Here is a 15,827-nt window from a genome sequence, read left to right on the forward strand (position 1 = left end):
AGCTGTATAGCTCAATGAGTCTCTCACTGGTAACATTTTTAAAAATTGCGGTACGGTAAAGGTGCAGCTGTGCAAACTCTCCCCCCCCCCCCCAAAAAGATATACATTTTATTTTATATATATACCGCACAGCAAGCGCGGCGTGCGACGCTGGTGCCGTCGACGGCCGTGGAGACGGCACGGGCGAGCGGGGGTCGTTGGTGACGCCGCGGACAAAGCCAGCCGCTTTGTATCGCCGTCAACTCTCCGGGAAGCGTCGCGCTCAAGAATGGAGGGGGGGGGGGCAGGAACGGTCCTCGCTGTCTCACGCTCCTTCGCCCACGTAGAGGGGGGAGACGTGGCGAGCCACTACGTGCGGTCTCGAGAACCGGGGCCCCCCACGCGAGACCCTACGGGGCGACCCGCGAGAACCGGGGCCCCCCACGCGAGATGCGGCGTGCTCTCGCAGGCAACGTCAGGCGATCCGGCGGGCCATTTGTTTAACGGGCCGCGCCCCGCCGATGAGGCGCAGGGAAGTCGAAACCGGGCCGTGTCGTGCACACTTAAAAGAGACGGTCCTCGGGGGCTTTGGGCTGATGGGCGCAGGGCTTTACGCTTCGTCCATTATCGCCGATATTTAGAAGTCTCTCGTGGAGACACATGTCTCGTCTTGTTATTATTCATTTAGTCATATTCCATCGTTGCAGTCGTGTCGAAAGGTTATATTTTTTTCTTTTCCTCTCAGCGAATCGGAAAAGCAAAAAATATTTACAGCTTTGGCCCAAGTTTTCCCACGCGAATAATTTGCTGACGAGAGTAATTTCACCGATTGTGAACGATCCGCTCCGAGGCTCTCGCTCTCTCTCTCTCTCCGCTCGGTCGTCCGTGGCCTGGCGACGACCCTTGGCCACATCGCCAGGTTCCGCGGTGTACATTACACCGCTGGGTTTCCCCAAGTTAATTTTGTTGAACCCGGTTTGAGAGCTCAAGAGACTGGCAGAGGAGTCTCAAAAAATTACAAAAGCAATAATATAAAAAAATATAACGACGACGAAGCAAATAGGAGGAAGCAAACTACAAGTTGCTGATGACTCCTGAAATACACAAAACTCATCTAAGCCAGTCACGACGAACAACCAAGCAACCGTCAATGGAAAATATGAACAAACTGCAGAGGAGAGTCATCCATCGAGTTTCCCGTCACCGCCCGTTAATTGAACAATCTCCAATTTCTCGGCAACACGTTAGCGCCGCGCCGCGAACCCGCCGGCCCAAGTTCGATTCCCAGCAACGGCCACCCCGCTATGCCCGGCGCGGTGAAGTATGGTCAAACAAACGACCCCCCCCCCCCTCCCTCCCATCCCCCCCATCCCACCCTCCGTGCCCCAAGCAGCGTGCGAGAACCCCCTCAAGTGCGTTGTTACTCGGGGCCCTTCCAGAGCAGCGGTCTCTCCAGGTTAATGGCCATCTGTCCGTCACCTCGGTCCATTAACCCACAACACACCTGGGTCTGTCCCATGACCTCCTGCCAGCAAGCCTAGCCACACTTTTGCGCGGCCTCAAAGTGCACCTAGCCTGGCACAAGCCCCGCGGTGACATCACCGTCACTTAGCGGTCAATGGCTATTGTCGTTGTCGTCGTACGTGGCGGTGGCACAGTGGTTAGCACACTGCACATGGAACCCGGAGGATCATCTGAACCTGGTTCTCACCAAGATCATCTTCATCCTCACGCAAGCGCCAGGTGCTGGCCACACCACCACCACCTCGCATGCCGCGACGGCCTTAATGGCTGATCACAAACAGCGCTTGCAGCCATCCGTCTGCATGGCTGAATGGAGGATCTTTTTCTTTGCGTGCGTAACTTGCACAAGCAAGCTTGCCTTGCAGTCGTGACTGATGAGTCAGACTTTTTGACTGGCATTTCAGATCCCCCCCACCCCCACTGATTATTCCTGAGAGACTGGTTTTATTTTCATCAATTACAGGAGAACCAAAACTGCATCGACCCGCGGCCCAAGGGAGAGCGACTGTCAAAGTGATGCTCAGCTTCCGTTCACAGCCCCGCAGAGCCAGTGGTGGAAAATGATGGGCCGAGTTAGCACCCCCACAATCCGGATTGAACTCACAACATTGCGATTGCGCCACGGTGGAGAGACGTTAACGACCTCGCCTGGTATACAGGAGGTCGTGGGTTTGATCCAGACGCCTGCTGTATATTTGGAGTTTGCATGTTCTCCCCGTGCTCGTGTGGGGATTTTTCTCCAGTTCCTCCGTGTTTTTTCCCTCCACGTTTAAGAAAAGCGCGTTTAGAGTATTTGGCTGCTTTAAAATTCCACGCGATAAGCCACTTCGTTGGGCTATCATTTGTGGCCAGGTCACTTCTGAAAAAGAGCTAATATAGCTGAGTGGGCATTACAGTTTTTGTATAGTTAGTAAGATTGCGAGCCGCAGGTTCTCTCATGCTGAGCCAGCCGGCTACATGCACCGGTTCTTGTTACCCAGTCAAGAGGCCTCCACCATCGTTTCATAGACTGCTGGGGCCAGTGCTGTTTTAAGCGAGCACCGATTAAGACCCGGTAGTGTTGCCGGCACCACACCCGGCGGCTGCCTTTCTCTCCCCGACGCAGACGCTTTTACACATCGAAGCAGATGCTAATTTAAGGCCGCGGGGTCAACCCACGACCGGTTTCGTGTCAACGCCGCTGATGTCAGCCATGGCTGGGAATTGAACTCGATTTGCCGGGTTGGTGGCGCCGTGTGCGCTAACTGCTGCGCCACCGCTCCACCCCACAGGGGCATTGCGCAATGACACCTGCGCGTGTCACTTGCGGCGTTAGCGATGCCCTCGAACGAGTCGGGGATTGCAGACCAGGGGTGACGGTGCTGGCACATCGCGAGATTTGGAGGAGAGATATCGGCAAGAGATGGCGGCGATCGAGCGAGAAAAAACACGCGCACTCAAAACCACCGCGAATGTTGGCGGTGGTAGTGGTGGTGTCTTTCAAATGTGAATAATTAACCATCAACTGCAGGACGAAGGCCTCGCCGTGCCTTGTTCGGTCACGGATATTGTTTCACCATACTTCACCGCGCCGGCCAGGGAGGTTAGCCGTCCTCTTCGCCGCATCTGCAGAGACCGATGGGACTGCCCAGACACCCGCAGGGAATTGCAGGCGCCCTCATAACGGACGCACGCACGGACATACGCATTCACGCACGGACGCACGCAACCACGCAATCCTGGGTTGCGAAACCTGCCGTGGCCGCGCAGGCTATTGTGTAAAGAAGGCCTCGGGCCCCGCGTGTGATTTCGCTGATCTTGATTCTGGAGGCTGCGGCTCGAGATTTCGTTGTTGAAATCGCGTATCGTGCGTCGCGTGTCACGCGGCCCGCTCTCCGCCGCTAAAACACCGAGCGAGGACGACGGGAGGGCACCAGGCCCCTCCCCCGGTCAGGCCTCACCCATTGCACGGTCGAGCAGCGGACGCGGGAATCGGTGGATCGCTCGACCGACCGCGCGGAGATCACAAGAGACGGTCGCTACCTCCGTTCCTGTCCATACTTCGCCGCGCCGGTTTATCGCGGGGCTGGTGGATGCGCCGACCGTAGATTTGGGAGCGCGCAGAAGCGCAGTACAACGACGGGTGGTCATTACACACGCGTCGTATCAATTGCTAAGACAGGCAGTCTTGGGAGGCAGCAGAGAACGGGGCCGGAAGGGAACGACTGCTGGTCGAGGCAAGCGGCGGAGTGGCAGCCAAAGGAGGGAAGAGAAATGCTCCGAATGAGCAATAATATTAACAATGTCCAGCACGATGTCTGACGTTGCGCCCCATTTGCCCGAACTTTGTCGTCACGTGCACTGTGCCTCGACGCTCCCGTGTCTGTGGCTGCCCCACCCCCGCCTTCGACAACCCTCGGTGACCAGCGCGGTGAAGTACGGACAAACAACTCCCACAACCCGCGCGGCGCCGGGAGCGAAACGTCGGACGTGGCGCCGTAAAAACAACGAAAAGGAGCGATCCGCTGAGCTTACGAGCGGAGAAAACACCGAAATTAACTGTAAAGGAAGTCCCCCGTTCAGCGTGCGGGGTTCGTGCTGCCCAAGCGCTTGGCCGCCTTATCTCGCTTGTCCCCGCAGCCCAATAACAGGATATCTGCTGGCCCTTACTCTCGCTCTTGACCCTGTCAGAAATATCTTTCGTTAAAAAAAAATGTCCCGACCACACTAGGCCGCGCATGAGCCCAACACCCGCGGGAACCGAGCAATAACTTTCCACTCGCTGCAATAATACAGTTGACCTCATTAATGGGGTTTACGGTAACACTTCTTCGTATGCTCCCAAACGTGCACACCTCAAGTGCCTTTCTGTTGAAACGTTTCCTCTGCAAGATGTGCAAGTGCTTCGCAATTTCCGACAGATGCACCCTGCCACCGTGCTCCTCTGTCTGTGGATGTGCTCCTTCTTTATGGGATGCACTGTAAATGTCCTCCTTTGTGGGTGCACTCTGTAAACACTCCTTATTTTTGGGCTGCACTCTGCAAATGTGCTCCTGTCTATGTACATGTAATTCCTTGCGACTAATTGGGCTCTGATCTCACCCTCCCAACCTCGTGGGATCGCAGAAGCTCAGCGAGGGTTGAGTTCTTTTGAGTGCTGTTTTTTCGCATGCCGGGTTGTCTCCGGTTCACTCCCACACTCGCGGGATTGGCCCAGCATCCCAACGTAGTGGGGACCGTCTTAAAAAAAGGTCACGTGACCCCAGTGAGGCTTTCCCGAGCAATAACGGCGCTTTATTCACGTTATTTATCGCTGTCACAGTACAGCTGTTCCCTCCTTTGGCCGTCACTCCACGGATGGACTGGACCGCCAGACATCGCTCCTGCTAGGGTCAATGTGATGCGTGTGTGTGATGATTACCTGTTGTACTATACTTCCATGCTCCAAACCCAACTGTATGGGTCTATGTAAATCCATGTGTCTCGATGGATTTATTATTAGGTCCATAATTTTGGTTGCGTGGCCACAATCGCACTACTGTGGCATGTCTTTAATGTATCTCTACGTATCTCTATGTATCTCTGTAGGTCTGTGTATATGTATGACCCTTTATGTATCTCTATGTGTCTCTATGTGTCTCCGAGTCTATGTGTATCTCTATGGGTCTCTATGTGTATCTCTATGGGTCTCTATGTGTCTCTGAGGCTCTGTGCATCTCTATGGGTCTCTATGTGTCTCTGAGGCTCTGTGTCTCTATGGGTCTCTATGTGTCTCTGAGGCTCTGTGCATCTCTATGGGTCTCTATACATCTCCGAGTCTCTGTGCATCTCTATGGGTCTCTATGTGTCTCTGAGTCTCTGTGTCTCTATGGGTCTCTATGTGTCTCTGAGGCTCTGTGCATCTCTATGGGTCTCTATGCATCTCCGAGTCTCTGTTTATCTCTATGGGTCTCTATGGGTCTCCGAGGCTCTGTGTATCTCTGTGTGTCTCTATGTGCCTGTCTCTGGCGTAGGCCAATCAGTTTCAAGGACAATGCATATATATTATCAGAGCGTGTTTGTTTGCATGTTCACCAAAGTACGTATTTTGTGTTTGAACACACCTTGTGTTTTATTGCCAGAAAGGGTAAAACCCTATTATTATGATACTGGCAAAAAAAAGGTCCCATGTTTTCAAAACTTTTGTTATTGTTCAATGTAAAATCCTCCAGCGATCCGCCAATCCCCGCGTCCACCGCACCGGGCGCAGCGCGCCAGCACCGGCGCCACGGCGCGCGTTCCGGTGCCGCGTCACACGAGGAGGAAGCGGGCCTCCTCCCGCGCCGCAGCACCTCTTGCCGCGGAAAAACGCGGCCGTTGAACCCTCGACCCCGGCGGCCCGGCCCCACCGGGACCCCCTGCTGCCTCGGGCCGGTCCCCTATTGCAGAGGACGACTATAAAATCGCATCGCCATCGTGGTGGCAAAACACAAAACGGCGGAAACGCAATCGCCGTGGCGGCGACGGCGACGCAGCGTGGCTCGCGGCCCGCACGATAAGACGCGCGCTTGCCCGGCTCGGTCTCCCTCCCTCCCTCCGTAGCTTTTACGGCACGTATCGAAAAAAGGGGCCAAACGTCGTTAGCGGTTACCGGAGACAATCGTGGCGATGGTATACGGCAAAAATCAGCAGCCCTCCCCGCCCCCCCCCCGCTTCGTGTCGCCACGTAAACACGCGAGGCGTTTGAGTCCGCGCGCCTGCAGGCCCTTCCTAGACCTGCACGTGACCTCGGCAGAGCTTCTCTCATCGCCGCGGTCGGGCACACGCTCGGCTAAATGCACACATCATCGCCGCGTGGAGGGGATGCGACTACGATGTTGATGATCATGAACCACGTGCCCCTGGCCCCCGGCCACATTCAGCCGTGCCGTCGCGAGGCCGCCGTGTCGCGGTTCGTTCCCGGTTCGGCCACCCGTACCGCGAGGGACTTCATTAGCGAACGTCGTTTTGATTTGACGTCGAGTTTGTGCATTGTTTCGCGATTTCTTCTTACGCGAAAGGTTCGAATTATTTTAATTTTTTTACATCTCCGATTTCCAACAGCTTAGTTGCAACTGTTATCGCTTTCGTCACTGTGGTTGCCCAGGTCACTCTCACACAAACGGGCATCTCGACAGTTCACCGCCGGCCGAACGAAACCAACTTGAAACTCGGTGGCCCCGCGCTGGCACGGCTCGGACGTGCCAATGGAAAAGCAGCATTGGGAAACGTGCACGAAAACGAATCCAACGAACTCCATCCCCACCCCGCTCCCCCACCGGCTCCGCCACCCGCTCCCCGCTCACCTCTCGTGCGTGCCACGTAGGCGCAGATTTCCTCGGCGACGTACTCGCCGGGCGGGAAGGAGAGGAACTGCGCCTCCTGCAGGCCGTGGTAGAGCCGCACGTGCAGGCCGGGCTGCTCGCGCGGCCAACTATGGCTCAGGGCCGCCTCGCCGAGCTCCCACCACGGCGCCGCCGCCGCCGCCGCCCCCCCCCTCGTTCACTGATCCGGAGCGGTGCAGCGACGCCGAGCCGCCGTTGGGCAGAGGCGCGGCCCGGCCGTCGCCGTTGTCGCCGCGACCGCCGTGGCCTCCTCCTCCGCCACCTCCGCCTCCGCCGCCTCCTCCGCCGCCGCCGCCGTCGCCGCTGTCGTTGCCGCTGCTGCCGGCGCTCACCCTGCCGTCTCTGGTGGCGGCCATGACGCCCAGGCAGGCTAACATCGGCATAAGGAGAGGGGGGGGGTCCGGTTGGCTGGCACGGCTGGAGGGGGGGGGGCGGCTATGGTCGCCCTCCGCTGCCCCCGCAGCGCCGCCGGGACTGGGGGCACGCCGCCGGTGCCGGCGCCGGCAGAGGAGGAGGAGGGAGTTCCGCCACAGCGACGGCGAGGCCCGAGCCGCGGTCCGTCTGGAGACGAAAGACGGGAATTGGCACGGTCGTCTACGTACGGCGCGAAAGAAGTTCAACAAGCATACGTGCGTACAGGAAGAGTGAAACGTTCATTTTTTTTTTGTAAACGCGGATACCGAGCGCAGGCCAAAAAAGGGGCAATCTATAGAGCGGCCAGCAATGGACGGCACCGTCAAAGTTGCGATGGGTAAGAGTGTGACACGTTTCTGAAATTGAGGGAGGTTATTCACTATGAGATCTTGGGAACAGAAAACGACGAGAGGGTGGGTGGATGAGTGGGTGGATGAGTGAGTGAGAGGGTGAGTGAGTGAGAGGGTGGGTGAGTGAATAGGTGTGTAGCTGCACAAGTGAATGGGTGGTTGGGTGAGAGAATGGGTGGGTGGGTGAGTGAATGGGTGGATGAGTGAATGTGTTGCTGATATTGCAATGTGGCTGTTAAACAATTCGTCTGGTTGATTGAGTCCTCAACACGGGAGCACGGTGTCCGCAGTCGGTGTCAGCCCTAGTCTGTCCATGCTCCGTGGACAGATTGTGCTCATCGCTCATAGACCAACACAGACTCACAACGCATTCCAGACTTCCGTTTGACTACGCATATATTACATAGGGTGTATCTACGCTGAAACGCTGACAAGGAGTTTGCGCTCGGAAGCTTATTTGCACCCCCCCCACCCGTTACTGCCCTCCTCCACAACTTATTAGACCCGTGAAATGGTGGCGCAATGGTTAACAAGTACGGTTGCCAACAGTCCCGTGTTACGCCGGGACGGTCTGTAGACTAACATGTGTGTCCGGGTGGCAGGAGTCGATTTGCGCCGAGATCGGGTCCCGGTGTTGCTGCGCTGAACTTTATCGCGAGAAGCTGCTGCACGGTTCCGATAACGGACCCCCGTGCCGACTTGAGAAGCACATCCAGGCGTCGACTACGGTCGGTGGGGAACGGTGGGTGACCCCATTTGGGCGGAATTAAGCCATGCCACAGACACGCACCGAGACCGCGGGACTTGCGTAGACTTGCACAATGGGGACGGTTCTTAATTTATTAGAATGGTAAAAAATGGCCACGTGAGGTGGGGCGTGGCGTTTAGAGGTTAACGCAAAACCACGCCGCGACCCCGACTACGAGCGAGCCACATTTCCGGGGCACGGCCAACCTCATCATCGTCCATATCGGTTGCGACGGGAAGTCACGTCCATGTCGATCACAGGTCGTGTTCGAAAGCCTTTTGCCGCGCGTGCGGCGGCGGCAATGCGGGCAGCCGCCGTGGCGCGACCCCGGCTTCGACCGGGGTCGGGGGTCGTGGATTCTCGGCGACGGAGAGCGCGTCCCCCCCCACCCCCGCCCAAGACCAAGCCGCCCGACGACGGTCAACCGTCGTCCTTCCTGCCGAGCGACTGCCCGCCGAGCACCGTCGCGCGCCGCATGACGGAAACCTCTCGCGCACGTCTAAAACTACGAAACTAGACTCAATTATTTTACCTTGCCACTTGAGCGATGTGGCTCTGTTTCTGAAGCGACCTGGCTATCACGAACGACAGCTCGGCGGGGTGGCTTTTCGCGTGGAAATGTATTGCGGCGGCCAAATTGCTCTTGAGCGCGCGACGCCGATTCTAAATGTGGAGGGGAAAAACCGGAGGACCCGGAGAAAAATCCACACGTTCCTCGGGGAGGGAGGGAGGGTTGGGATTGAACCCACCACCTCCTGCATACCAGGCGAGGCAGATAACGTCTCGCCAGCGGGGCATCCAACTGGCTCGTCGTAATCGTCTGCCCACCCTTGTCCTCACCCACTGGCTCGCCCTAACCTACGACCTTAGCCACATCAGCGGTTTCTACGGGGCAACAAAAGAGCTGAACGTGGACGGCTCAATCTCTCACCGCACCACCGCCCACCATCCCCCACCGCCGTCATCATCATCATCGGCAGGATGTTTGCGTTAATAAAGCATGTGCAGCATTTGCCATTGCTTGCAAACGCCACCGCTAGCAGAACATCCTCGACTGCAAGAGGGAACTGTATGTAGAAGCCCTCCAGACGAGGTCATCGGGGTCTGTACTTCCACGCTGGACGGAGAGAAGTCGTGGGAGTACCCGCACTTCACCCACCTCATACGCGTCCTGCCCATCGCGGACTAACTGTAGTGAACCCATTTCCACCGCTGGCAGGACAGAGGTTGTGGAGTTGCGGCGGGAGGGGGGGGGGTGCATGCGCTTTATTCGCCCGGCAAAGCCTCACCGCCGAGTCTCGGGGAACCTCTGTCAAGGTAGGATCCTGCACCGGGGTGTTTTGCCCACCTCCTTTGTAACAGTCCACAGCAGCAGACATCAGAGAACTACTTCCAAGGTGGGGTTGCTTTACAACGGCGAAAACCAAATGTGAAAATGTACCCAAAGTAAATCTCTGTAAAACTAAGGCCGTGAGAGTGAAATGGTGCACAAAGGTGCTGTGTAACGATGCTAAAGTTGTACATGAGATGAAAGTGGATGAGGTAAAGGGTGGCGGTCATTATTAACAGTGATGGTGTAGTTATGGTGACCGTTAGCAAAAAAACAGCTGGGAGTGGTTAAGGAGGGGTTGGGGTAGTGATAGCGGTGGTAATGACAGTGGTTATAGTAGTGATAGGGGTTGGGGTAGTGATAGGGGTTGGGGGAGGCCTGGTCGTAGCTGGGCGACGGGGGCAGGGAGTAGCAGTTAGGGGTAGTGATAGAAGTTGGGGTAGTGAATGTGATAGAGGTTCGTGACAGGAGTAGGGGTAGGCCTGGTCGTAGCTGGGCGGTGAGGTTTAGGGAGCAGCAGTAGCATGATGGGCGAGGGCAAGAGATGGGGGGGTTGCTTAAAGGGAAGGAACGGAAGCAGGTTGAGGTGACGACGATGGTTTTGCGTGCTGCGGCGTGACTTTGTTATCAGCGAAGGGGAGCACACGAGGGGAAAGGGAACGAGAGAGCGTGACTGGGCGCAGGGCGAGGGAGGCACCGGGAGGGACAGTAGAGATTGGGAGCGGCGAGGGGGTGGCATGGAACCGAGCAAGAGATGAAAGCAGCAAGAACGAGGGAAGAAAATAGCAAGATAAGGTGGAGGGATTTATCGAGTGAGAAATGTAAACAACAGACGGCGATAATAGACAGGGAGCCGGTGGAGGAGAGCCCAAGCGTGGGAATTGAGGTCAAAATAATCCGGGCTGGTGTGTGCTGCGTCCTTTGGCGAGGAGGGTGGGAGGCGTAGGCAGGAAGGCCGCAGCCATGCCACCGCACGGGCGCCAACTCCTGGGCACGCGCGCACAACCGTGCCGCACGGCCGTGTCCTCAACGGCGAAGCAGAGCGGACGGGCCCCACGGCATGCCGTGCATGTCCAAGGTGACGTCACGCAATTATCGCGCGGAATAATTCTGCACGCGGCCTTGTCAGGCGCACGCCACCGGCTCCACGGAGCCAACGCCGGGGCCAGCACGGAGCCAGCACGGAGCCAGCACGGAGCCAGCATGAAGTCAGCACGGAGCCAGCACTGGAGCCAGCACGGAGCCAGCATGGGACTCGTTTGGTGGACAGAGCAGCAGTCGGCGCTGTGCGGTGGCACTGCGTCAGTTCGACCCGTCGGTAACGTGTGGCCACCGCATCGCTGCCCCGTCTACCGCTGGCAGTCGGGCCCCGAGGGCCCCCCCCACCCCACCCCCCACTCTCTCGCTTTTTCTGTGCACTGCGCACGGGCGGGTTCAGAGTGGCCTCGGTGGGGCTGGATTGCCTCATCGGGTCGGAGAGAAAGTGTCTTGAGATTCTTGGGACGCTTTTGTTTCCTCCCCCTTCCCTTCCTTCCCACGTTAATGTGGCCCTCGAGAGCGGGACGCAGAGATGGCCCAACAATTATCGGCCGGATACGAACAAGAAAGATCCGCCTGCAGGGGCGTCGCCGAGAGGAAGGTCGAACAACAACAAAAAGGCAAAAGCACGTGTTTCACGTGGGCGGAAGGTGGGGCAATTCTGATAGAGGGGAATAATGTTTGCCAACGAACGTTAGCCGTGAAATGATCGCCTCGCAACTCCCACAGCCTCAAACAGAACCGCCGGCGCTGCCAGTGGCTGTGCTGGGCGCAAGCAAAGAGCAAGGACCCCCAGCCGTATCCGCGGAAAAATATTTTGTCTTATTTTAAATATGTATATCATAATCTCATCATATCTAATCCATGTCACGAGCCAATGAATCTCTCTCATCCATATCTTGTCTGCATATTCTCTCATCGAACCCCACGTTTTGTCTCTCGTCTCGGACTCATCCGCATCTCACTTCTTTCGACTCGCTGCATCTATCCGTTTCTACCACTCGCTCACCCCCGCTGCATCTCCATCTCCTGTCTAGACGATCTCTTCTGCGGCATCGACTCGTCCCGTCGACCCTCCCTTGGGCGACAGAATGAGCACCACTTCGGGTCGGAGGTCAACAGCGGGGTTTGTTCTACGGGCAGACTCGCCCCTGCCACGGGAACGTGGATGTCCCACCGCTGGCTCTGCGAGGGTGCGCACACATGACATGAGCACCAATGCCTCAATCACCAACTAGATCTGCCAGATGGCCAGATGGCCCCCCCCCCGCTCCGCCACCACCGCCGCCGCCAGCCACTTGTGAACACTGCACACTCAAACGTTGCGGCGGGCTGCCCGTCGCCTTACTTATCGCCGCCGTCATCATCACCATCCGGCCCCGTGGGATGGAAGTGAGCCGCTATCAACGCGGCGTCAGCAGCAGGCGGCATCGCCAAGCGTGTTTTTTTTTTCACACGGGGTTCTCAACCGATGTTCAGATGACCGTTTTTTGTGGAATCGGTCGTCGTTTCTGAAAAAGTCATCAAATCGAGAATGAATGTGGAAGCGACGCGCGACGCTTTACCGCCAGTTCTGGTTTCAAGCCACGCTCTCTGCGATGCCCTCTCGAGTTGTCGAGGTTGAAGCGCCACGCACGATGCTCATGATGCGTCGTTAAGCTGTTTCGTGCGTCGTTAAGCTTCAGCGCCGTTTGAACCCGGCTGAACGATCAGACCGCAGCGTGGCGAGCGCCGCTGTTTAAATGACTTGGCAGAAGCAAGGGCGACCGAGTAGCCGACTGGCCAATTAACTGACCGACTGACCGGCCGACTCACCGGTCAACCGGACTGCCGGGCACAGGCCGTGGGGCCCAACGAGGAAGCAGCGCTCTCCCCACTGACATGGGGTTAAAATAAATTAAACGCGTGGGGACGCTGGATCGGGAGCGGCGTTGTTGTGGGGTTGCTCGACATTTCGAATTGTGCTACGCACCGCTCGCTCGCCCGTGGATTCCTATCGGGTTTTGTTTCGTGCGACCAATCTCAAATTGATTGCGCAAAAATAGAAAAAAAACGAATCAGGAATAACCGACTGTTTCGGCTTTTAACAGGCGCCATAAATGCAATCTTAAGAACACGGCGGGACCTCACCTAAAACCGTTTCTGCCCCCCCCCACACCGTTTTCGCCGCTGCGGCATGGGTGTGGACGGCCTGGGAGATGCGGTGGGCTGGCCAGCAAATGCACGGACGATGCGGGGAAGGCATCCGTGACCTACGGGGGCCCGCGACCGCCGCCGGTGGCCGCGAGGCAGTGGGGAGCGGCCCGCGGGATCTGTCGCGGACGCTCTGCTCCTGAAAAAGTGACCCTCCTGGAGGGCGCACAGCGTCGCGAGAACGTTAAGGCGGCGTGACGGCGGCTCCGAAAACCGCCGCTCTGCAATACCGCACACGTGCGCGCGTTGCCCAAGGACAGAATAGACGCTGGAGCATAGTGCAGTACAACAGCGGATTGTGCCGCCACTGCCCGCGGAGCCCGACGAGACGCAGCGTCCGCTCGTGCACGCGAGATTTCACGACGATGCCAGCGGCCGCCGACTTCGGGCGTGGGCCGGGAATCGAACTCGTCCCGTCGCATCCGTAGCGCAGTGCGCTGAGACCGGCGCGCCACTGCTCCGCACGAGTGTACAGCACGACACGCGCGGATGGGAAGGATTCTTACACGCCACACGCGTATCATTAATCTCAACATCGACGTGACGAACATGTGCCTGGAAAGGCGATTGCCCCCAAACGTTGCCTATTGCACGTTTCCTTTTCGCGCCACACAGCGTTACTGACAAGGAACGCGCCGAGTTGTTCATGTTATCTGTGCGTGTGCACCACCGCCAACGCAGCAAAAACATCATCAAACAACTGAATGATGCATCGATTCATCATTCACATATTTGGTGATAATGCTGCTGCTGCTACAGCACCATCGATGAATCATCCCACCTCTGGTTTTGGCACCACTGCATCTCCCCCCACCCTCTCCAGTCCCCACCCCCCACTAGACACCCCCATATCGTCAGTATTCGTAAGCCTGCTGTAAAGCTACGCTGTAAAGCAATCTAAAAGACCATTCAAATGCGACTTTGGTTACTGGATCCTAAGTAAATTACGCATTGGCCATTGAACGCGTGTGGAAACGCGCCCGCTGTTGCAAGGAGCCAATGAGTGTCATGCACGAAGTGCTTGGCCCCTTGACACTGAAAGAGCCTTGACCCAGGGTGCACATTTTCAAGTTGTACCCAAGTGAGCACACCCCAAAACTAAATAGAAAAGAAAAGGATCGCCCCTCCGCCAGCCTTACAGACCCATGGAGCGAGCGCTGTTTGCAAGCACCTATTAAGGCCGCACGAGAGGCGCGGTGAGCCCAATCCCAGCGCTCGGTCACCTATTTATGTCCCCGGGTAGTGCCAGGCCAGGTGCACTCCGAGTACAAAATACAAAGATTTGATATCGTGCACACACCAAGTACGCACGCACACAAAGACAAAGACCGCCCCACCCCGTATAGCCGCCACAGACTGTCGGGGCAAGTGCCATTAGCGAGCACCTGTGGAGGCCGACACGGCACGCGAGGGGGGTGGGTGACCAACACCACGCCCGGCCGCCTTTGTCTCCCCAGCGGAAATCTTTACACACCGCACCCTGTATTCGGGCCGCCGGGTTCGTAGGCGCAGCGCGCTAAACCGCTGCACCACCGCTCCCCACACGCACTCACATCCCCCCACACCCGCATGCAACAGCCCCAATGGCTCTGCTCCATGTGCCCTTGCCTCTGCGCACCGCGTTCCTTTATATTCTTAGGTTTTTTCGGTAAAGTCACGTAGGTAAAAAAATAAAAAATAATAAAAGTAAAATAAAATATAATAAAATAATGTAATCTCCGAGTGCACCGTACAGCTGTGCCGAATATCGCACTATTGGCTAGGTAGGGTGCGCGTGGGGTCCGCGTGTACATTTCCATTGACATTTGGGTACACTCTGTAGTTCTGCCCCCTATGTACGTGTCATCCCTTGATGCACAACACAAGTGTGCCCTCCTCGATGTAAATGCATAACCCACATTTGCGTCCGCGATGTAAAAAATGTGCCCTCCTCCTCCTCCTGTGTCAAATGTCAACGTGTGCAATCCGCAGTGTCCTGTTATTATCGCCGAAGACAAGCAGGTTCGAGAGCCTGCTTAGTGGGCGACTGGATGGGCGACTACGTTTGTTGTTCATGGGTCGTTAAGAGGCCGAGGGGTCGCACAACAAAAGGGCAGTTGCAGCCAAGTCTATTGCTGTTACCAGCCTTGTATGCTGCCGTGTAGATGCAGCACCCCACCTTCAACAATCGCACAATGACCGCTTAAGTACGGTCTAATAACCACCTCGATCCACATGGCGGGGGGGGCGGGAGAGGCCACTATCCAGCAGTGGATTGAGAAGGGGCTGTGCCCGCTTCAATGGGTGCACTGTGTAAATGTGCCAATGTTACCTCCTAACACGCGCCCCCCTCTCCATGGGTACACTTTGTAAAGACATCTCTCGGACACGAATGTCCCCCCCTCCTCCTCCTCCCTGCTACATGGGTACAGTGTATACAAAGACAAATATCCCCCGTATAGCCTTAACATACTGTAGGGGCAAGTGCTATTAGCGAGCACCTATAAAGGCCGGAACGGTACACGAGGGGGTGGGTGGCCAGCACCACGCCCGACCGCCTTTGTCTCCCAAGTGGCGATGTTTACACATCGCACCAGATACTCATTTTGAGGCTGAGTCGACCTAGGGGAGGACCCGGACCGGTACAGATAATCGTCACCGGTGTTGTCCGTGAGAGCGGGAATCGAACTCGGGGTCGCCGGGTTCGTGGCGCAGCGCTCCCCAGTGTCTCCACGCCTACCCTGCCCCCACACACCCGACCTGCAGCAGGAGACCTGCAGCAGGAGACCTGCAGCAGGAGACCTGCAGCAGGAGACCTGCAGCAGGAGACCTGCAGCAGGAGACCTGCAGCAGGAGACCTGCAGCAGGAGACCTGCAGCAGGAGACCTGCAGCAGGGAAGTGGAGTGGAGAAATGAAAGCTATCAGATTA

The 15,827-nt window shown here is 57.0% G+C and overlaps 1 protein-coding gene and 1 long non-coding RNA gene across 2 annotated transcripts in view; both read right to left on the minus strand.

The window, feature by feature from the left end:
• The window catches only part of LOC144947660 (tyrosine-protein kinase JAK2-like), a 60,065-nt gene extending 52,968 nt beyond the window's left edge, over window positions 1–7,097 (minus strand). Inside the window, exon 1 of the mRNA XM_078876918.1 lies at window positions 6,807–7,097. The gene's annotated coding sequence lies outside the window, so the exon portion shown is untranslated. The remainder of the gene's footprint in view (window positions 1–6,806) is intronic.
• LOC144947661 (uncharacterized) overlaps window positions 6,935–15,827 on the minus strand; it is a 31,078-nt gene continuing 22,185 nt past the window's right edge. Inside the window, exon 2 of the long non-coding RNA XR_013640084.1 lies at window positions 6,935–7,406. This is a non-coding gene — a long non-coding RNA (uncharacterized LOC144947661). The remainder of the gene's footprint in view (window positions 7,407–15,827) is intronic.

The sequence above is a fragment of the Lampetra fluviatilis genome, chromosome 46, assembly GCF_964198595.1.
Source record: "Lampetra fluviatilis chromosome 46, kcLamFluv1.1, whole genome shotgun sequence".
Taxonomy (NCBI): Eukaryota; Metazoa; Chordata; class Hyperoartia; order Petromyzontiformes; family Petromyzontidae; genus Lampetra; species Lampetra fluviatilis.